Raw genomic sequence first — 23,687 nt, 5'->3', positions numbered from 1 at the left:
ACAAAATGTTTTTGAAATAGTAATGTCAACATACCTATGTCACACAGCTCAAGTCCATGAGGAATTTAAGCAGATGACACACAGTGGGACCCACATCTGTGAAACCGTAAGGGAAAGTGACAACTCAGTGACCATACACTGGGTGAAAACGACAGACAGGATAGAGGTAGTAGTGTAAAAGTACATGTAGTAGGCAGGATTGTATTCTCACCTTGTGTTTCACTGGAAATATTGCTGGATCACTGAGTCCCTGTTATGCATGTCTTCTTCCTCTGCTTCATCCTCATCACTGTCCACAGGCTCCACAGCTGCCACAACACCGCCATCTGGACCATCCTCCTGCAGAAATGGCACCTGTCGTCGCAAAGCCAAGTTGTGAAGCATACAGCAGGCCACGATGATCTGGCACACCATCTTTGGTGAGTAGAATAGGGACCCACCTGTCATGTGGAGGCACCTGAACCTGGCCTTCAGGAGGCCGAAGGTCCGCTCGATCACCCTCCTAGTTCGCCCATGGGCCTCATTGTAGCGTTCCTCTGCCCTGGTCCTGGGATTCCTCACTGGGGTCAGTAGCCATGACAGATTGGGGTACCCAGAGTCACCTGCAAATGGCGAGGGACAACTGTTAGACACACACTAACCTGTAGGGACAACCATTCCCACTGTCTTGCTTCCAGGGGCTCACCTAATAGCCACAGACGGTGCCTCTGGAGTTGACCCATCACATAAGGGATGCTGCTATTCCGCAGGATGTAGGCGTCATGCACTGAGCCAGGGAACATGGCATTCACATGGGAGATGTACTGGTCGGCCAAACATACCATCTGTACATTCATAGAATGATAACTCTTCCGGTTTCTGTACACCTGTTCACTCCTGTGGGGGGGTCCAAAGCCACATGGGTCCCATCAATGGCACCTATGATGTTGGGGATATGTCCCAGGGCATAGAAATCACCTTTCACTGTAGGCAAATCCTCCACCTGAGGGAAAACGATGTAGCTCCGCATTTGTTTCAGAAGGGCAGACAACACTCTGGACAATACGTTGGAAAACATAGGCTGGGACATCCCTGATGCCATGGCCACAGTTGTTTGAACTGACCCACTTGCAAGGAAATGGAGTACTGACAGCACCTGCACTTGAGGGGGGATTCCTGTGGGATGGCGGATTGCTGACATCAGGTCTGGCTCCAACTGGGTACACAGTTCCTGGATTGTGGCACGGTCAAACCTGTCGGTGATTATCAAATGTCACTCCTCCATTGTCGACAGGTCCACCAACGGTCGGTACACCGGAGGATGTCGCCATCTCCTCACATGTCCCAACGGACGGTGCCTATGAAGGACAACAGCGAGCACAGAGTCAAACAACTCAGAGGTACGTACCCACAGTTTACACAAAACACCAATCATACACAAAAGGTGGCCTCTATGTGTGTTGAGACTAGGCCTAGGTATGTGTGACGCAGTTGAAAATGAGGCCATGTGGGCCCCTGAAATGGCGGCTGCCTGACCTCTAAAGTGGGACAATGGAATGTGAGCTAACTGCGCTGGCGTTGTACACCGTTGCAGAGGCGGTCGGAGACCGCAGCACACTGCTGCATTGGTTAACATTGGACCCTATGGGTCCCAGGAGCCAATGACGATGTACGCCGGCGGTGATGGTTCGCACCGCCACGGACGTGACCGCCATTTTCTATCACTTCAATCACTCGATACCTGATCTTCGACAGGAGAGGACCTACACTGCAAGTGCTGCTGTGACCTCAGTCTGGAAGAGACAATGGCTCATGCGTCTGGGGAAAGGGCCCCTGCCTTCACATCGGAGGAGTTGGAGAAGCTCGTTGATGGGGTCCTCCCCCAGTACACGCTACTCTACGGTCCTCCAGACAAACAGGTAAGTACACAGGGAGCATGTTGTATGGGCTATGCCTGTGTGGAGAGGGCTGGATGTAAGAAGGAAGGGGGCAGAGTGCTGCGTGCATGTAAGACGGTGAGTGCATATGCCACATGGCAAGGGTAGGGATGGGGGCCACTCACTTTGACGGTGCAGTTGGTAATGACTTCTCTTCTTCCCCTGTACATTTCATGTAGGTCAGTGCCCATCAGAAGAAAGATATTTGGCGTGTCATTGCCAAGGACGTCCGGACCTTGGGGGTCTACCAACTGCCGGAAAAGATGGGAGGACATTCACCGCTGGAGCAAGAAGACGGCAGAGGCTCAGCTGGGGATGGCCTCCCAACGTGGGAGGGGTGCCTGTCGAACCATGACCCCCCCTGATGTTCAGGATCCTAGCGGTGGCCTACCCGGAGTTGCATGGATGCTTGAGGGCATCACAGCAGACACAAGAGGGAGAGTACACTCTCATTCAGCTGACTTTGCGCGCAGTGGAGTTGTCTGGGTGGGGGAGGAGGGCTGTGGGTTTCCCTAGGCCAGGGCGAGTTCCGTAGGCTAGGCCCATCCGTAAGGCATGGCCCTGTGGCCCCCACCCCATCTCTATAGAGTGACAAGTACAGCTATTCATGTCCCTGTGTCATCTATGTGTGCAGATGTCGTCCATAGCCTTGTAGGCCATTTCCCAGGAATTGCACTGTGGAGCACAAGAGCGCGGCGTAGTGCAGGGGGCCTCTGTGTCTGTCTTGTCCGCCAACGGTAGCGGTAATCCATGTACTCAACATGTCTTTCTTCTGCCTCCCCCCCCCCCCCCCCATTTTTTTGGTCTGTCTGTTCTTGTGTGCATTAGCATCATCAGGCGGAGGAGCAGTGGCACCGGAGCACGAGGGAGCTGCATCCCACATGGCCCTGGAGGGCGAGACTATGGACTCGTAATTCACCAGTGGGACGGAGGGCGAGGGGAGCTCCACGGCGGGGACAGGAGCTGACACCAGCGACATGGACTCGTCCTCTGATGGGAGCTCCCTTGTGGTGGCGGCAACATCTGTGCCCCCCGCATCTACAGGTACAGCCGCCACCCCCCCTACCAGCACCGCCCTCCCAGCAGCCCCTCAGCCTTCGCCCCGTGCCCGCTCACCCAGGAGGGTGGGCATCACCTTCGCCCCAGGCACCTCAGGCCCTGCCCCAGTCACCCCTGCTGCCCTCAGTGAGGAGGCCATTGACCTCCTCAGGTCCCTCACTGTTGGGCAGTCTACCATTTTGAACGCCATCCAGGGTGTAGAAAGGCAGTTGCAACAAACTAACGCATTCCTGGAGGGCATTCATTCTGGTCAGGCGGCCCTTCACTGAGCTTTTCAAACTCTGGCCTCAGCACTGATGGCAGCCATTGTCCCCGTCTCTAGCCTCCCCCCTCCAACTTCCTCCACCCAGACCCAATCCCCTGTACCTCTGCCTATCCCAAGCACACCATCAGACCAGCCTGCACACACCTCAACACACAAGGGAAGCTCAGGCAAACATAAGCACCACACATCCCACAGGCACTCACGCAAGCAACACACACATGCAAACACACCAACATCCACTGCCTCCACTGTGTCCCCCTCCTCGTCGTCTCCCTCCTCCCTCCCAGTCTCGTCTACACTCACACTTGCATGCACTACCTCCACAGCCACTACGTCCCTCACCAGCACACCCCGCTCACGTGCAGTCACCACCCCCACTACCATTCACACATCCCCTGTGTCCTCTCCCAGTGTGTCTGTGACGCCCCCTCCCAAGATACACAAACGCTGGCACACACCCACCGAACAGCCATCCACCTCGCGACAGCCTCCAGCGCATGCACCTGCACCCAAAGTCACCAAACGTACACCTCCTACTACCACCACCTCTTCCTCCACTCCCAAACCCCCTCCAGCTACCCGTCCCACTGTGTCCAAAAGAATTTTCCTGTCCAGCCTTGACCTTTTTCCCACACCTCCCCCACCCCGTCCATCTCATAGGTCCCAAAGTAGCACCTCAGCCACAACATCTACGGGACCAGTGGTGCCTGTTGTCACAGGTATGTGGAGTGCACCGGCCACCAGGACAGCCAGTGTGGCACGGAGCCACAGCACAGCCAGCCCCCCCCCCCCCCCCCCTCTCTGTGAAGCATCAGAAGTTGGCCAGTGCCCGGCGGGAGAGGGGGAAGACTCCAGCCACCAAAGCCATTCCCAGGGGTCCCGGTGGGAGTGTGGAGTTAGCTATTACACCTCCCAAGGTGGGGAAGGGCCACAAGAAACCCGGCAAGTCTGGGAAGAGCTGCATGGCGGAGAAGACCGCCATCATCCCCGCTGCCCAGGAGGCCACCGCCAGCCCCAGCCCAGCTGCCCAGGAGGCCAGCGCCCTCCCAGCTGCCCAGGAGGGCCCGCCAGCCCCAGCCCAGCTGCCCAGGAGGCCACCGCCAGCCCCAGCCCAGCTGCCCAGGAGGCCACCGCCAGCCCCAGCCCAGCTGCCCAGGAGGCCACCGCCAGCCCCAGCCCAGCTGCCCAGGAGGCCACCGCCAGCCCAGCTGCCCAGGAGGGCCCCGCCAAACCCAGCTGGCCAGGAGTGCCCCATCAGCCCCATCCCAGCTGGCCAGGAGGCCACCGCCAGCCCCAGCCCAGCTGCCCAGGAGGCCACCACCATCCCCAGCCCAGCTGCCCAGGAGGCCACCGCCATCCCCAGCCCAGCTGCCCAGGAGGCCACCGCCAGCCCAGCTGCCCAGGAGACCACCGCCAGCACAAGCCCCGCTGGGCCATGAAGGACCGCCAGCACAAGCCCCGCTGGGCCATGAAGGACCGCCATCACAAGCCCCGCTGGGCCACGCTGGGCCATGAAGGACGTCCAACACAAGCACCGCTGGGCCATGAAGGACTGCCAGCACAAGCCCCGCTGGGCCATGAAGGACCGCCAGCACAAGCCCCGCTGGGCCATGAAGGACCGCCAGCACAAGCCCCGCTGGGCCATGAAGGACCGCCAGCACAAGCCCCGCTGGGCCATGAAGGACCGCCAGCACAAGCCCCGCTGGGCAATGATGGACCGCCAGCACAAGCCTCGCTGGGCCATCAAGGACCGCCAGCACAAGCCCCGCTGGGCCATCAAGGACCGCCAGCACAAGCACCGCTGGGCCATCAAGGACCGCCAGCACAAGCACCGCTGGGCCATCAAGGACCGCCAGCACAGGCACCGCTGGGCCGGGCGCCGCCAACTAAAGCACCGCTGAACAAGGCACTGCCAAATCAAGCACCGCTGAACAGGGCACCGCCAAATCAAGCACCGTTGAACAGGGCACCGCCAACTCCAGCACCGCTGAACAGGGCACTGCCAACTCAAGCAGCTCTGAACAGGGCACCGCCAAATCAAGCAGCGCTGAACAGGGCACCGCCAAATCAAGCAGCGCTGAACAGGGCACCGCCAAATCAAGCACCGCTGGGCCGGGCACCGCCAACTCAAGCACCGCTGAACAGGGCACCGCCAAATCAAGCACCCCTGAACAGGGCACCGCCAACTCAAGCACCGCTAGCCCATGAGCGGCAGGGGCACTGACGCAACTGGGTCCGTCACGGGGTGAGTGATGCACTCTGGGCACCAGTCCCCCTCCCGAACCAGTGGAGAGATCCATCCACTACCTCTGTCCTTCACAGGATGAAGCACTCTGGGCACCAGTCCCCCTCCAGAACCAGTGGAGACTGTCATCCACTACCTCTGTCCTTCACAGGATGAAGCACTCTGGGCACCAGTCCCCCTCCAGAACCAGTGGAGAAATCCATCCACTACCTCTGTCCTTCACAGGATGAAGCACTCTGGGCACCAGTCCCCCTCCAGAACCAGTGGAGACTGTTATCCACTTGAGAGACTGTGGCTTTGCACTCCCCAGGATATGGCAGTGGGCCAGCCACCCACTGTAGAGACTTGTGAGACTGTGGCTTTGCACTCCCCAGGATTGAACAGTGGGCAACCCGCCCACTGTAGTGACTTGAGAACCTGTGGCTTTGCACTCCCCAGGATTGAACAGTGGGCAAGCCACCCACTGTAGAGACTTGAGAGACTGTGGCTTTGCACTCCCCAGGATTGAACAGTGGGCAAGCCACCCACTGTAGAGACTTGAGAGACTGTGGCTTTGCACTCCCCAGGATTGAACAGTGGGCAAACCACCCACTGTAGAGACTTGAGAGACTGTGGCTTTGCACTCCCCAGGATTGAACAGTGGGCAAACACCCACTGGAGAGACTTGAGAGACTGTGGCTTTACACTCCCCAGGATTGAACAGTGGGCATTTAGCCCCCTCGTGGATCTGGTGTCGTGCACTCATCCGGCTGAGGTACCCCCCCCCCCCCCCTTCCCCCTGAGGTGCCTGTTGTATTTCTATCTGATGCCCCTGCAGTATTCTCTCTGTTTTGATCGGGTATAGAGTGTGGGCCTCGCCCATGCATTTTGGGCCCAGTGGTCCACGGACTATAAATGGTGCAATAACTGGACTTGTATTATTGGTGTATATATTTGTTTATAGTGTATATATATTTTTGAGTACTGGATTTTAATATATTACAATGGTTACACTCATTTCCTTTTGTCTTTGCATTCTTCCGGGGGGCTTGGGGGGTGTAACTGTATCAACATGTATTAGTGTGTGTGTTGTAGTGGGTGAGGGTGGGGGTGTTGTGTGTGTGTGTGTCCCTGTTTTTTTGCCTCCCCTGTGTCGTAGGTGCAGTACTCACCCTGGTCTTCGCCGCCGGCGTTCGTGCTCCTGGTAGAGGAGCAGGAAGACTATCACAGGTAGAATTTGGAGTTCCGGTTCCATGGTGTCCTCGTTTCTCGTGGAGTGTGTAGAGGTGAGCGTTTTCCCTTCGGAATTCCTGTTTCCGCCGTGTTTTTATCCGCGGTGAATCCGCCCCGGAAAAGGTGGCGGATTGGCATGTCATAATAGTGTGGGCGGTACATTGTCTCCCGCCTGTCTGTTGGTGGTGACCGCCAAGCTGTTTGTTTGTACCGCCGTGGCGGTCGGAGTGTTAAAGTGGCTGTCTTTGTTGGCGGTTTCCGCCACGGTCGTAATTGCAATTTTTTTACTGCCGGCCTGTTGGCGGTCTTACCGCCGCTTTAACACCATCCGCCAGGGTTGTAATGACCCCCATAGTTTTACAATTTTCACTCTAACAGCAAAGCGTTTAAGGGCTGATGATCATGATGCTATTTCTTGTATCTTCCTTAAGTATAACATGGGTGAGTGGCCTGGAATTTTAATTCCTTTCTTTTGTTGGATGATGAAAATGGGAAGCATCCAGGATAATAGGAGAGGTGTTTGTTTAAGGCTATTTATAGGAAAGGTGAAATTTCTAATGTAACAAACATCCGACTCCTATCACTATTGGATTTTATGGGAAAGGTGTATAGGAAATGAATTTTAAACCATTTAAATTAATCAAGCAAATCAAAGACTATAAATCCCTGCATACAGAGGGGGCTTTTGTCAAAACTGTAGGACAGTGGATCATGTGTTGTCTTCTGGGCATTGGCTAGGAATTCTGTTGAGCTGAGAGCGAGTTTGTGCCGTCGGTTCATGGACTTCCAAGCAACTTTGAATTTGGCTAATCCTGAGACTTTATGGGAGAAACCTGCCAAGTTTAAGTTGCCCAGGGCTGTAGAAAATAATTAAATTGCTCCGTACTGATAATTGAGCCCACTTTGACCTGGATAAATGTGGTGGATTGTTGATACAAATCTTAATTAGTGGAGGAATAAAAGAGGGCTCTGTTTTGGCTACAGATATCTTTGGTCTTTTTCTCTCTGGCCTACCAACTCTATTATCTGGTTCGGGTTTATTGTTTCTGTCTTCAGAGAAAATACAGCATATTAATGAATTCTTTCACAGTCAAGAGGTTGGATATAAATGTGGCTAGCATGAAAGTTTTGCTATTTGGATCCAGCAGTGGTCCTTAAAGATAAATGTCCTTCGTTTAAATCCAGTTAGAACATATGAAAAGCTATTAGTCGTTGGGGATGCATTTTAGCTTTGGTTTAATGAGTTTATCATTTTAAATTGAGTAAGCTAAAAGGTCTATCTGCATAGGGAGGATATATAAATTTGATTGCAGGTATGGAGGCTTCTGATTAGTCCCAAATCTGAAATATTTAAGGCCAAAAGTATACCACTGGCTTTGCATGTCACTGAATGTCTCACCTTTGATAAATGAGTCAGATGATATCAGTTAGAAAGCTTAGTAGTTAAAAGTTTTTTGGTCTTCCCAAGAATTCTCTGGTTAAGACTTGAAGGCTGGAATTGTCTTTAGTGCAATAGGATATAGTAGCCCCATCCAGATTTTTTTTAAACATTATTAAGAAGGAGAGAAAGTTATGTTACTCGCTTGCAAGTGCTGCAATGAGTTGAATTAAATATAGCAAGGAACTTCATAGACAGTTTATCTTACATTGGAAAGATCTTTGCATTAAAAATGGATGTGCAGAAAAATATGAAATAACAGTACAAACGGAGCTATGCAACTGTAGCAGTCAATGTAGTCAAAGAAAGGATATAGGTGGAATAAAAGGTAAAAAAAGTGTAACTACTTTAAGCAGTGCAGATATTTTTATATCCCAAATAGAGAAATACGTTTAGACTTATTAAGAATTTGGGCAGGTATTAATGCAATTTGGCAAGTCCCTAGATTTAGTGCTAAAATTGTCAGTAACAATGGTTTATGTTTGGATTTGAAGAAAAGTAATATGTTTACTACTAAGTATTTTATATTTGATTGTCTTTTACTATTTCAAGTGAAAGGGACATATTTATGTCCTGTTTTTCTAAAATGATCTGCTAGCACTATGTAGAACAGAAGCTACAGAATGCTTAACTAGTATGACTTCATTTAAGGTATTTTTTAGCATAGGTAAGTATTTTAAAGGTTGCAAGAAAGTTTTAAGTTGCCGAATTCTTGATGTACTATTCATGTGTTTGTATTTTGTAAAGTTTGTTGTAGTGACCCAAAAATTTTTAGAAGCACGAACCAATTTTTATAACGAAAAAAAGATGCTATGATACAGTGGTTGTGTCATTTTGCAGTTGTGCGCACCACACATACAAGCAATTTTTTTTCGATCAGTAGATAAAACAAATAAGTAAATTTAAATAAAGTAAAGTAAGTAAATGAAAGTATTTTTCTTGTTTTTACTTGGAGCGCAAGGGAAGCAAAATGGAAGGTGCTGTTGGGGAAGGTGAGCAAAATAAAATGCCTTGGTGGGGGAAGCAATTCAGAGGGTAGGGGAAACAAAGCTTGGGGGGACTGAAGCAATGTAGAACGCTAGGGAGGGGAGGGAAAGCAGTGGGTGAGAGTGAAGACGTGTGCATGTCAGGGCAAAGCAAAACAGGAGGGTAATGTGGGGGGGAGCAGCGGGTAAGTATGGACGTCAATTCACCAAAATACCAGGGGTAGTGGAAGTGACATCCCATGCCCTTTGACCTATGGATGGCATCAAAGGAAGTGACATCACATGATCTGTGACCCAATGGCATCACAGGAAGTGACATTAGGTGACCTTTGACATGTGGACTGCAGAATATCATATGCTAAATGTAGTCTGACAAAAATAATGTGTTCTAAATATCATTTACAAAAATGCCTCCTTATTGAAGATAATAACATACTATCTACACCTAATGGGTTGATACTTATTTAAACTATATTTAGGACACAATATTTATGTCAGATTATATTTTTGTCAATGTTATTCTTGCATGCAGTCAATTCTGGTCAGTAGCAAAGGCTGTAGAATTTTTCTTGCACATGGCATTCTCCTCAGGTTACCCATAATGGGCAGGTATGGCCATTGTTTTGCCCACATTGAGTATCAGAATTACCTTCATTATAGCTGGCCGATCCAGCGCTGCACACTAACCAGTTACAGAATTTCACATTGCAACACACCAAGTAATTGACATCTATTTCTATCATTATTTAGGTATGTGGTATTTCTATAGTTTCTATAGTTCGAACCTTAGCGAGAGGCAGCGGAGTCAAACAGATTGACCAGATTTTTAAAAACTGCAAAATACAGTGCCCTATTTTTATACACTGTATTGAAATGCCCTGGAACATGTTATATGCATTTGCAAAATGCAAAATGCAACACCCGAAGGGGTATATATAAGTTGTGGTGGTTTGTGGGCGTGGCGCCCTGGGGGGGGGTGCCTTGTCAACTTTGCCCTTTTCTACCCCAGCAGTGCGTGCGGGCAGCGGGGGTGGTGTGCGTGTTTGGTGGGGGGTCCCTCAGTGTAGCACAGTGCATGCTGCGGCCCTTGGGGACCTTCCCTGGTCACAGGGCCCTTGGTACCATGGATGCCTTTTACAAGGGGCTGGGCTGTTGCTGGGGCCTAGTTGCTGGGGTCCTGACGCACTTTCGGTCAAAGTTGGCATCAACATGTGGGGTGGTGGGTGACCATGCCAGCGGTTGCACTTTCCTACAAATAGGGCACAATTACCACCTGATTCTTTAGTGGTAAGTGCAGCTAGAAAACAAGGCAATAGTCAGTCTACAGGGGACGCTCCTCCTCAAGCCAAAGAACGTAAAAGGTTTGACGCAGCAGATAAGAGTGGCTACTCAAGCTGGAGAATTGCAAATTCACAGGCTCTTCTAGCAAGGTATGATAGGGCCCATTGGGATGAGATGGAAGACATGCTGCAGTATCTTCCACCGGAACATCAAAAAAGGGGACAACAAATAGAAGCAGAGGAACAGGCTATTTCTAACAACGCAATTAGATGTGCTACTGATGCAGCTGATACATCAGCAGTGGGAGTCAACACCAGCATAATCATCAGGAGACATGCATGGCTAAGATCTTCAGGATTTAAGCCTGAGATACAGCAAGCTGTATTAAACATGCCCTTTAATACTGAGCATTTATTCGGACCAGAGGTAGATACCACCATAGACAAGCTTAAAAAGGACCCAGACAGCTAAAGTTATGGGTGCACTATACACCACACCCATTAGAGGCACTTTTTGTAGGCCACAATTCAGGGGTAGTTTCAAACCATCAACCACAGAGCCATCCACCTCACAAACAAAAACAAGGACCACACTTCTATAACAGATATTCATTCATTATGCTAATAGAGGAAGTACAGTCCCTTCTTCTCGAAGGAGCTATAGAACTACTATCTATATCCCAACAAGGATCAGGAGTATATTTACTTTACTTCCTCATACCCAAAAAGGATGGTTCATTAAGACCAATTTTATATCTCGGACCTCTCAATCTATACACACTCTCAGAGCATTTCCATATGGTCACTCTCCAAGATGTTATTCCCCTATTACAAGAAGGGGGATTACATAAAAGCATTAGTTCTCAAAGATGCTTATTTCCACATTTCCATACAATTCAGCTCATCACAAATATCTAAGATTTGTCATTGCAGGAAAACACTATCAATTCAAGGTACTACAGTTCGGGGTAATAACAGCTCCAAGGGTATTCACAAAATGCTTAGCAGTGGTAGCAGCCTTTCTCAGAACACAACACATACATGTTTTCCCACATCTAGACGCTTGGCTCAGAAAAGCCAATACATCAGATTGTACACAATCCCACACACATCGCTGGACACATCCTAGATGTCATTTTTGCTAAGCCTGAACTAGTTTCCGTTCATAGCATCAGGCCAATCACATGGTCAGACCACCATTTGATAACTTTCCGACATAAAACACCACAAATCAACACACCGCACAACTACTTACATACATGCACCTATTGACCACGGAGAAAACTCAATTTTGATAACTTAGAAACACAACTAACAGCAAACACAGATCTAGGTACAATTAATTCTGTTCCGGAACTTTGAGTGGCTACAGGAAGCTAATACCACTCAGAAAAACAAAATGGGACAAAAGAAAACCAACACCTTGGACAAACACACAACTTAAAAAGAGAAAGCAACAAACCAGAAGGGTGCAGCGGACCTAGCTCAAAACAAACATTCAAGACAAACTTCAGCTACACAAACTTAACAGAATATACAAATTGTCAATCAGAAAAATCTAAAAAAAAAATAAAAAAGTACTACTCAGACAGAATTCAAAATGCTAAATCTGCAACCAACAAATTTTATAAAATTCTCAATGAATAGCGAAAACCTAAATGCATGGAAAGAAGTCATCCTACTACTCAAGATTTCAGAAACAAACTGGCAACTCATTACACAACCAAGGTAGACACATTGGACTCCTATTTGAAACAGAAGAAAACCATCAGTACCAACCCCTTTCCTAAAATCCCCTCTAAGAATAAACCAACCCAGCCTTTACAGTCCTTCAAACAAATATCACAAGGTGAATTTATGGATTTAGTCAAAGCAAGCAGGCCTTCTGGTTGCCCTTCTGACCCTTGTCCACCGCACATCTTCAAGAACATTCTTTTATCTTCTTTTGCTGCCACACCTGTAAGAAGAATCATCAACAACTTTTTAACTACAGAAACTTTTCCTGAAGACCTGAAAAAGGCATACATACGTCCGTTATTAAAGAAGACAAACCTAGACCCGCAGGACCCCAACAACTACAGACCAATAACAATTGGACCTTTCCTGGGCAAACTGATAGAAAGAGCAGCAGTCGCCCAGATGTCACAATTCATTGAAAACAATTCCATTCTTTCAGACTACCAAACTGGATTCTGCCCAAGAAGAGGCACTGAATCGGCACTCATAGCAATCTGGGATGATCTTAAAAATGGAGTTGCTGCACTACTTCTCTTGGACCTCTCGGCTGTCTTTGATACAGTTGACCTTGACACCCTAATTCAAAGACTCCACAAAGCCGGCATAGAAGGGACTGCTCTCGACTGGATTACATCCTACCTTAAAAAAAGGACTAATATTATCTATCCCCCCTTCTTGTCCAAACAATACCTCACAAAAGCTGGGGTCCCACAAGGATCAATCATCTCTACTTTGCTTTTCAACATCTACATGATATAATTACCAGAACTGAGCAATGATTTTCAACTCACATGCTAAACTATGCAGATGACACACAAATACTACTTAAATTGGAATGCCCCAAAGAAATTGAAAACTCACAAATCTTCAGTTGCCTCAGAGCCGTTGATCAGTGGGTGACTTGGAGCCGTCTCAACTAAATGCCTCCAAAATAGAAATACTCTCATGTGGTGACTGGAAAAATTATGATCCACTGTGCGCCTGGCCTGACGATCTCGGACCAGCTCCTTAATTATCCGAGAAAGTTAAAAACCTTGGAATTACCATGGACTCCAAGTTAACAATGAATGCCCAAGTGGACAAATTAGCATGAAGAAGCTTCATCACCTTGAAGTCTCTGCGACGCATCTTCCCCCACCTCGGATTTCCACACAAGATGCAGGCTACTATCTCTCTTGTACTCAATAGCCTCTACCATGGATCATCTCTATCTATTATGAAAAAAACTACAACGTATTCAGAAGTCTGCTGCCAGGCTACTATTACATGTAAAGCCACAAGCCCACATCCCCCCCTACCTTGAGAGCACTACAGTGGTTACCTGTTGCCAGAAGATCCACCTTCAAGCTGCTTTGTAGCTGTTCAAAGCTATACATGGAACAGGACCGCTTTTTATCAGAAACAAAATAACCAAAAACATTCAACAAAGAAACCTCAGTTTAAGATTGGCACCCCGCCTTAGAACACCACCATACAAGAAAAAGACTATAGTTGGTACATATTTCTCCTTTCAAGCAGCCAAACTATGGAATTCATTACCCCCAAGTATAAGATCCACGGATAACTATCTTTACTTCAGAAGACTACTCAAGAGTTGGCTCTTTCCTTCATAACCACCATATTCAAACAGCAATGGACTTCATATGCCTGTGTTGATAAATATTTTTAATCTGATTATGTGTATATTCTAGAGATGCTTAACAAATGTATATTTACTCACCATTAAATATGTATATGAATGTGTGTGTATATATATATATATATATATATATATATGTGTGTGTGTGTGTGTATGCATTTGTGTATATATGTGTGTATACATATATATGTGTATGTCATTCTATGCTTAACATGTTTGTAGGTCATTGCATAGCTCCTAGATAAGTTGTCATATTAGATACTTATGAATCCCTGCTCTCGTTTTTATATCACACTGATCAAATGTTTTATTATCATAAGCATTTCACTATTAAAAAATTGAGGAAAGATATAAATGTTAGGAAAGTAAACTTATTAATTAACTTCAAATATTACAAATCTTGAAAGTCTGTGTTTATGCAATACTTTTCTTCTCATTATTATACCCATTATATTCCTTGAACATATATTCCCTTACTTTGTATTTACATATCTATTTATTATTCTAGTCCTACTGTATTAGAGAAAAATTAATGAAAAATAAATAAAATAAAATCTATAAATAAAATTCAAATTATAAATAAGTAAATTAAAGTAAAATAATAATAATGAATATATACATTAAAGAAAAAGAAAAATAATTTAAAAAAATTATATATATATATATATATATATAAATACAATTATAAATAAAAATAAAATAAAATGTAATATAAATTTACTCTCTTGTAAGCTTTACCTTGTCTTCCCATCACCATATGTCACGACTATCAATCTATCCTCCATCCCCACTCTGACTCATACCAAACCCATTCTACTACTTTCATCTCCAAAATAACCCTGTCTAAGCTCTTCCCTCCTCTTCCACATCTAGCTCATCCAAACCTCAGTTTACTACCATGATCTCCCAAATAACCTTACTAAATTCTCCCTCATTTATCTCTTCCTTCCTGCTACTATGATCTCCCTCTTTCCACAGACTCTTTCCTCCTCCGTCTCTCCTTTACTCATCCCAAGGCTCATCCTCTTACTATAAACTCCCAATTAACACTTCTGGATTCTTCCCTCCTCTAGCCCTCCATTACTCTAGTCAATCCAGCTAATAAACTCGCATATCCTCTGCTCAAATTAACTCATAATAATACTAAAACTGTACTCCTATTTCCCTATGCTAATCCACCACTAATTCCTCTTGGGTTCTGAAGTAGCGTGCAACTCGCCGAAAAGCGCTTAGACGCCTCATCAGGGGTAGTAAGCACTATATAAATACTATTACAATACAATACAAAACCCTTTTGAAAGACATACACAATACAATGGCCCCTGCACGCAAGTCATGCTGCACACTTAAAATAATTGCACAATTACATTTCCGTATACTTGCCATATTAGGTCTCAAGTAGCCCTCATTTAAAAGAGGGCTGCCCCATATTTTAGCAATGTTTAATCATACTTGATAGTCCTGAGTACCCCAGTGTTTTAAAACTAGAATGATGCAATGACCCAAGCACAGGATGACACGCTAGGGACATTGCACAATGCATTTTCAGGACTGGGCAGTATGCACTAAAGCAGTGGTTCCCAACCTTTTGACTTCTGTGGGCCCCCACTTTATCATTACTGGAGCCCACGGATCCCACTGAATCTTTATTGGAATCCGGGGACTCCCCACTGAGTCATTACTGAAAGCTGAGGACCTAATCTGTTAATATTTTTTTTTTTATTTTTTTTTTATCCGAAGCAGTATGATTTCTGGATCTTAGATGTCGCAAGGACCATGTCAGGGGTTGTAAATGGAAACCTAGATGGATGTCGCAGTTGCTACCCCTGGCGACCCCTAAATGGCGTCCATGTGGGTAAGAGAAAAAGCAAGTGGTCAGGTGGCGCAGAAGCACACTGGCAAGAAAGCATTTGGGGGCAGGGCATTATGAGATTGAAGGTAGCATGGAGGGGGGTGGGAAGAAGCACACAGGTGACTGAGTGGGATACAGAGTGGAAGAAAAGTACACAAAGGAGATAACTGCAAAACAGTTGATTTACCTAAAAGAAAATAGTGCTTCAAAGACAGACAGTGGAAGCATTTAAGCCAGCTAATCAAAAAAGATGGTTAAGAGGCCAGGCTTCGCGGAATGGTCGAACACAAGACTGACACACTAGAACACAAAAAATAGTCGATGATAGTTACAGGAAAGCCAAGCAATAGTAAGCAATGATTGGGCTCCAAGCCCCTCTATGTTCTCAGTAAGCGCACAAGATGTCTTTTGCAATGAGACAACTGCTTTGTTTGGTAGGCTCGACCCAGAAACGACCTCAAGTTAAGCAAACAACCACCATACATTTCTTTATATCTATTTCACTGTGCACCTACAACTCCTACAGTTGAAAATATGCATTGTTCAGAACTACTCTGAAGTTACAGAATCGTAGCACTTTAGCGCCGAAAATATACATCGCAATGATGTATCTTTTGTTATACGTTTTCCCTCCCTTGTCTTCAGCATCAGCACTCCACTATTTCTTTTTCTCTTAAGTACAGGGAGTGCAGAATTATTAGGCAAGTTGTATTTTTGAGGATTAATTTTATTATTGAACAACAACCATGTTCTCAATGAACCCAAAAAACTCATTAATATCAAAGCTGAATATTTTTGGAAGTAGTTTTTAGTTTGTTTTTAGTTTTAGCTATGTTAGGGGGATATCTGTGTGTGCAGGTGACTATTACTGTGCATAATTATTAGGCAACTTAACAAAAAACAAATATATACCCATTTCAATTATTTATTATTACCAGTGAAACCAATATAACATCTCAACATTCACAAATATACATGTCTGACATTCAAAAACAAAACAAAAACAAATCAGTGACCAATATAGCCACCTTTCTTTGCAAGGACACTCAAAAGCCTGCCATCCATGGATTCTGTCAGTGTTTTGATCTGTTTACCATCAACATTGCGTGCAGCAGCAACCACAGCCTCCCAGACACTGTTCAGAGAGGAGTACTGTTTTCCCTCCTTGTAAATCTCACATTTGATGATGGACCACAGGTTCTCAATGGGATTCAGATCAGGTGAACAAGGAGGCCATGTCATTAGATTTCCTTCTTTTATACCCTTTCTTGCCAGCCACGCTGTCGAGTACTTGGACGCGTGTGATGGAGCATTGTCCTGCATGAAAATCATGTTTTTCTTGAAGGATGCAGACTTCTTCCTGTACCACTGCTTGAAGAAGGTGTCTACCAGGAACTGGCAGTAGGACTGGGAGTTGAGCTTGACTCCATCCTCAACCCGAAAAGGCCCCACAAGCTCATCTTTGATGATACCAGCCCAAACCAGTACTCCACCTCCACCTTGCTGGCGTCTGAGTCGGACTGGAGCTCTCTGCCCTTTACCAATCCAGCCACGGGCCCATCCATCTGGCCCATCAAGACACTCTCATTTCATCAGTCCATAAAACCTTAGAAAATCAGTCTTGAGATATTTCTTGGCCCAGTCTTGACGTTTCAGCTTGTGTGTCTTGTTCAGTGGTGGTCGTCTTTCAGCCTTTCTTACCTTGGCCATGTCTCTGAGTATTGCACCCCTTGTGCTTTTGGGCACTCCAGTGATGTTGCAGCTCTGAAATATGGCCAAACTGGTGGCAAGTGGCATCGTGGCAGCTGCACGCTTGACTTTTCTCAGTTCATGGGCAGTTATTTTGCGTCTTGGTTTTTCCACATGCTTCTTGCGACCCTGTTGACTATTTTGAATGAAACGCTTGATTGTTCGATGATCACGCTTCAGAAGCTTTGCAATTTTAAGAGTGCTGCATCCCTCTGCAAGATATCTCACTATTTTTTACTTTTCTGAGCCTGTCAAGTCCTTCTTTTGAACCATTTTGCCAAAGGAAAGGAAGTTGCCTAATACTTATGCACACCTGATATAGGGTGGTGATGTCATTAGACCACACCCCTTCTCATTACAGAGATGCACATCACCTAATATGCTTAATTGGTAGTAGGCTTTCGAGCCTATACAGCTTGGAGTAAGACAACATGCATAAAGAGGATGATGTGGTCAAAATACTCATTTGCCTAATAATTCTGCACTCCCTGTATTTAACTTTTATTTTATCTGATGTACTTTTCTCCCTTATCAAATATAGCTTACTTTCGCATATTCATTAGAAAGCTTATTGCCTGCAAGTTCTGTGAATCGCCTCCTGTTTTAGTGTTTAAAATGCTCTGAGGTTAAAACAAACAAATTATATATATATATATATATATATATATATATATATATATATATATGTATATATATATACTTTAGACTTGAGCAGAATGTGCCTATGAGCCCTTCACTCACACTCAATGCGAGGCTTCGCCCAGCTAAGTTGAGGTTTTGCCCTATGTGTATTTTCTTTAAAATTATTTGATTATGTGGTATATTGGTTTGAACGGCTGTTTACCTTAAAATGACATGTTACTTTGAGAACTTGCAGTGACAACGAAGGTTGTAACCAGAAAGTCAAAACGGTATTTTTGGCTTGACACTGCATTGAAGATTATTTCTAATGTGCCTTGCTGTTCTAGGGTGAACATCATTCAGCACAGCTTGGGCTGCTGTGGCAGAAATATGTCTTCATATGTTTTCAATTTCTTCCTCCTCATGTATAGACATACTGTCAACGGTAAACATGTTTAAATTCAGACAATTAGAGATGATTCTTTCTGGCAAATAGCACTTCTGCTTTGAAATGTGACTACGGAGTGCAGCCTTTTTAGTAATGTTCTGGTTCAACGGATTAAGTGGCATCTGCCGGAGGCAGGGGGTATTCCATATCTCCTTTTCTGTTTGCACTTTACCACCATTTGCTTTACTTCTCTACCCCTCAAGTTTCTTTTATGGTTAGTTAGCATTTCAACCTTCCCGTGAAAAAGTATTTTTTCCGTAGATCGCCTGAACTGACTGTCGGGAACTGATTACCGAAAAGTACTAGGTAGCCCAGTCTGTTAAGGCCTCACTGTTGAGTAATGTGTTAAACTTACAGGCCATTGGTTCGAGTTTTACTCAAGGTGGAGTAAGACCTTCTTCTTAAGTAGACAAATTGAGTACCATAGAGTTGTTTAATAGACCACCCCTGCTACCTAGTGGGCTATGTAAAGGTGGTAGAAAAGACGATCTATGTACACATGCATTACTTTTATGATTATAGTGCAAATAGAGGTGATTGAAGTAACCCTGAAAACTAAGTTTGCATACCCCTTAGCGCTCCCCTCTTTGCAAACCTCTTTTAAAACCGGTTACGTGAAGCCTACAACCAAGCTGATTAGATCATTTGATTTATGTTTTTTTTTTTTACTTTTCTAATATTATACATCTTTTAATGAATGTCTTCTTCCTATCCCACGCTTCAGGTCTTCTCAAGCTGCCGCCTAGCGCTAGTTCACTGGTTGATTTCATTTGTTCTCTAAATTGAATCCATCAAAAATATTTTTTGTGGGAGCCTCTTTTCTCTTAAATTGTCAGTAATCTAGCCATCAAACCTTAGTCAGCTGAGCTGTCCACAATTTTGGTGATAACATGGACACTTAAGTTTCTGTGTTAACACAAAACCTCAGCCGGAAAGCCCCTGAGATGTATCACCTGCAGGTTCTTAAGTAAATCTTCAGCCTGTTTCAGCACTCTGCCTATCTTGGTTGGACTTGCGTGTAACACATATGTATACCTCTCCGTTTATAGTTATATCTTTTTTTTATTAAGGTGATGCTCCGGCATTCAGAAGGCACTTTAGTATAAGTCCCGAACTCACATCCGAGCCCAATATTGGCTCCTAATCAGTAAAAGGATTACTTGTAAATCTCTTTGTCCCCTTTGCAGCAAAAGCATGTCTTTTCTTTCTGACGGATTTCAGTTTTTTTGTTTCAGCATGTTTTGTTCTTTGCAGAACCCTGCCTTCGTCAGCTGCGCCGCTTCAGTTTCCGAAGTATAAGGCGTGCCTGCGAGTCAGATGCTTCTCTGCATGCTGCTCGACTGTGGAACACTCCATCGTTATCTCTGAAGTCCATCACCAATTTCAGAAATCGTTAAACACCTTTCTTTTCACCTTAGTTTAGCATTTCTTCCCCCACGTTTCTGCTGCTGTTTAAATTGGCTCTGTGTCTATCTGAACACAATCGTTTAAAAAATAACTAATATAACACGATCAGGCTTACAGAAGCCTTACATGATTGCTCTTATGTATGTGCTGAGTAGCAGTGTAAACACAGGCTTGTTTCTCCATGCATCCACTGCAAAGAAATCTGTATTAAAAAAGCCAAAAGCTCTTTACAGTGGGCCGCGGGTTAGGGGTGCCTATTCAAGGACCAGGAAAAAAATAACAAGTTATTTGCTAAAACCAGCTGGGCGCTGTGGCAGCATGTGCCGAGCTAGCTCAGTGGGAACTGGTACTGAGTGCAGTGACTGAGCAGTCACAGTTTGAGCCAAGTGGGCTCTGAAGGAAAGGAAACTGAGCAAAATGCCTAGCCAAGTTTTGCAGCCACAATATGTTTCGCAGAGACTAAGGGGGTCAAGCTGTAACCGCCGGGTGGCCGCCAATGCGGCTGCACTCCCGCGGTGCCCATTTGGACATCCCCGCTGGGCCGGCGGGCGGAAACCAAGTTTCCGCCCGCCGGCCCAGCGGGGATGTGGGCCGCAACATGGGAGCCGGCTCCAAATGGAGCCGGCGGTGTTGCGGCTGTGCGACGGGTGCAGTTGCACCCGTCGCGCTTTTCACTGTCTGCATAGGAGACAGTGAAAAGCCGCATTGGTCCCTGTTAGGGGGCCCCAGGACTCCCCTTACCGCCAGCCTCTTCCTGGCGGTGCAAACCGCCAGAAACAGGCTGGCTGTAGGGGAGTCATAATCCCCGGGATTATCACCGCCGGGGCTAAAATGGTGGGAAACCGCCGGCCCCGGTGGTGCGACCGCGGCGCTACCGCCGTGGTCCAAATACACCGGGAGGCACCGCCAGCCTGTTGGCGGTGCTCCAGTCGTTTTGGCCCTGGCGGACTTTGACCGTCAGGGTCATAATGACCACCTAAGATTGTTAAGTAGTTGCTTGTGCAGTGTGGGTGCTGACCACAGGGCCTAGCCGAAGGCTATTTTCCTTGTTCCTAGAGATTGCTATCCAATGCTGAAGTCCATTCACTGCCTGTACAGGATTGTGAAATGCAGGGGCGCAGAGCGGCTTAATTAATGGTATTGGTGGTGTGATAAATGTCACCAGCAATATCATCAGTGATGTTATTCATGAATTGCAGTGTGTCACGTCAAGAGCAGTGCATTGAGAGGTGGTTATAGTCATCTTGCTCACCACATCTTATAGATTTTAGTAAGGGTATGCAAAATTCATGTAATTTGTTTTCCAGTAATTACATGAAATTATGGTAAAATTAGTCCACGACATATTTTAGCAAACAATGTATCCTAGATTCAGTTTTTGCTGTGAGGAGGCATTTAAACCAGAGCACCGCGAACAGCGGCTGCTAGTGTTCTGTTGTTCCCATGCGTTTATGGTAATTTTTTACCGCAAAGTGTTCCATTTGCAGTAATTTTTTTACAGCGATGGCGTGCAGTCACCTGCAGTGGACTTCTTTATTGGATCCTCATGACACCTGCTTTGTATTCAACCATGAGGTTACAGCCTGCAAATTGTGTTCCCTGAACCATCTGAAGGTTATCAAGGAGCAGACACCAAATTTTTTGGGGCTGAGGCCTGAAGGGGGAAACCAAAGTAAACCTCATCTCCTACAGGTAATTCTTCTAGGAGGCAACACTTTCCAAAAGGTATTCCCACAAAAACATAAATTGCAGTAAAGGAAGGACAATTCCTTAGGAAATTATTCTGTTCCCAGGACCCTTCAAAGTCACTTCACCATTCCTTGGTTTCGGTGTCTTCCTTGGAGCCACTTCTGAATCTTCAGAAAATCCAGCTGGAATATCTGGCTCCCCTGGCTCCTCATGCTATTTACCCCCCCCCCCCCATGCAGGTCAAAGACTTCTATCTGGCCATGCTGAACCTCTTTAAGATGGGTCTGGTGCCTTCTAGGACACTACCTAAGGGTGAACCTGCTCCTTCGGTCTTGATGACTTCTGCAGCTACAACCACAATGCCTCCCAATTTTGCACCTCTATATTCTTCTCCCTTAGTACCTAGAAAGAAGTTAAAGACCATGGCCCCATTCACAGAGTCCTACCCGGAGTTGGTTTCAGCGTTTTGCTCAGAGTTTTATTAGCACCTGCATCAAATTCATTATAAATTATCAGGGTTGAACAAGATGTCAACTCTCGCATTGGTGCCTGGCTTTTCCCTAAGGTACAGGAATACTGGATTTGTTTGCATCTGAGTCCGAGGTTATAACCATACCTAATTTTTAAAGAAGGTGACTCTGAGGTGACAATCTACTCTTAGTTTGATGTTGGCCTTTCCCTTAAGTTATAACATTCCAGTAGTGTGGGTACATCGCCCGAAGGGCATATATCTTCCCACTCTGGGATGCTGACAGAGGAATTCTCTTTCTTTTTCTACTGTAGTATGTAAAGATGCAGAAAGTCGGCAGCTCAGCTGACTTTGCTTTCCACAACATGAAAGGGTAATATTTTGACACAGATTTTGCAGCCTTCTTCTTTGGTTGCTAAGACCTTATTTCCATTTAACAAGACTCTGCTGCAACCCGCTCTGGCTTCTTGGGAACAACCCTTTTCAGGTCCAGCAGTACACACACAAGTTGCCTATGATCTAGACCTGTTCCCTCGGCCCCCAAATTCCTGGGTCTCATCCATCTCCAGAGAGCTTGGTGGTGACCCAGAAGGCCTTACCTACAGGCCATCTGTAGAGGAAGTGAAAATGACTGGATGCCATGGGCCGGATGGATTTTGCACTGGGCAATCTCATTTTGTACAGTGAAGCGCATATGCCTAATAGGCTGCCATGTTCTTGTCTTGTGGGATGAACCGGGTTCGCAATTGAGAGACTACCAGATAACATAAAGAAGCCATTTTTAGATTTGATCAGTAATGATTTGGGTGCTTCTAAGCAGATCCTGAAGTGCTGCTTTGATTCTGTGGGTACAGTTGCCAGATTCATGGGCATTGCAGTTATACTGAACTGCTGTCAGACCTCTTTGAGGGTGGCAATGGAACAAGCAAGTACTACTGGGTCACAGTCGTGGGAGTTGGGGTTGTTTCCCTCTGATGCTCCATGATCCATCCTACTATGGTTCTGAAAACTGGGCCAAGTACAACCCCTACACACTTGACTCTAAGTGGTAGCGATGGCGAGCAGTCACAGACTTGCCATGGAGGTTTGTGTGGGGCTACAACAGGTCAAGCACTCAAAAGACATCTAACAGTATAATGACATGATTGTGCAGCCCAGTCCTTATCTTTGTAAAAAGAAAAGTAGTGTAATACACACTAAGATTCATTACTACACCGTACACAACAGTGTCAGATACTTAAAGTCTCTGGTTCAGGACTGATGCCGCTGGTGAGGATGTCCCCTCAGCCCCCTTTCACTTCTTCTAGTCCAAGGTACCCTGGTATAGGTTTAAGCAAAGGTGGTGCATTTCCCTGCTCCTTTGTTCTGGTAGGCACGAGCAAACACTCAGTCTTTCAACGTCTGTCTCTTTCCAGCCTCCGACTCCTCGGTTCTGGTCATAAAGCAGTTGAGGAAGAGATGCTACATGCAGGTCGTCGTGCTGCTGCTCCACTCCTTAAAAGCAGACACGGGCTATGCAGCAGTATTCAGAGGCAGCAGCAGACATGCAGCTGTCTTCAGTTGGCAGCCCTCTTTTGGGCAATCAGTGCCAACTGTGAATGGAACTGCATGTTGCGGTAAGGCCTTCTTCCTCTTGTACGTAATGAGTCATTGAATCATTGGCTTGCTCCTTCCT

General features: G+C 46.1%; 1 protein-coding gene across 3 annotated transcripts in view; it reads left to right on the top strand.

Annotated features, from left to right (window-relative positions):
* ERCC6L2 (ERCC excision repair 6 like 2) overlaps positions 1–23,687 on the top strand; it is a 1,058,011-nt gene that overhangs the window by 712,330 nt on the left and 321,994 nt on the right. The gene's annotated exons all lie outside the window — the stretch shown is intronic.

This window comes from Pleurodeles waltl, chromosome 1_1, assembly GCF_031143425.1.
Source record: "Pleurodeles waltl isolate 20211129_DDA chromosome 1_1, aPleWal1.hap1.20221129, whole genome shotgun sequence".
In the NCBI taxonomy this organism is placed as follows: Eukaryota; Metazoa; Chordata; class Amphibia; order Caudata; family Salamandridae; genus Pleurodeles; species Pleurodeles waltl.
Note: the sequence above shows the minus strand (reverse complement) of the source record. Positions and strands in the feature narration are given on the sequence as shown.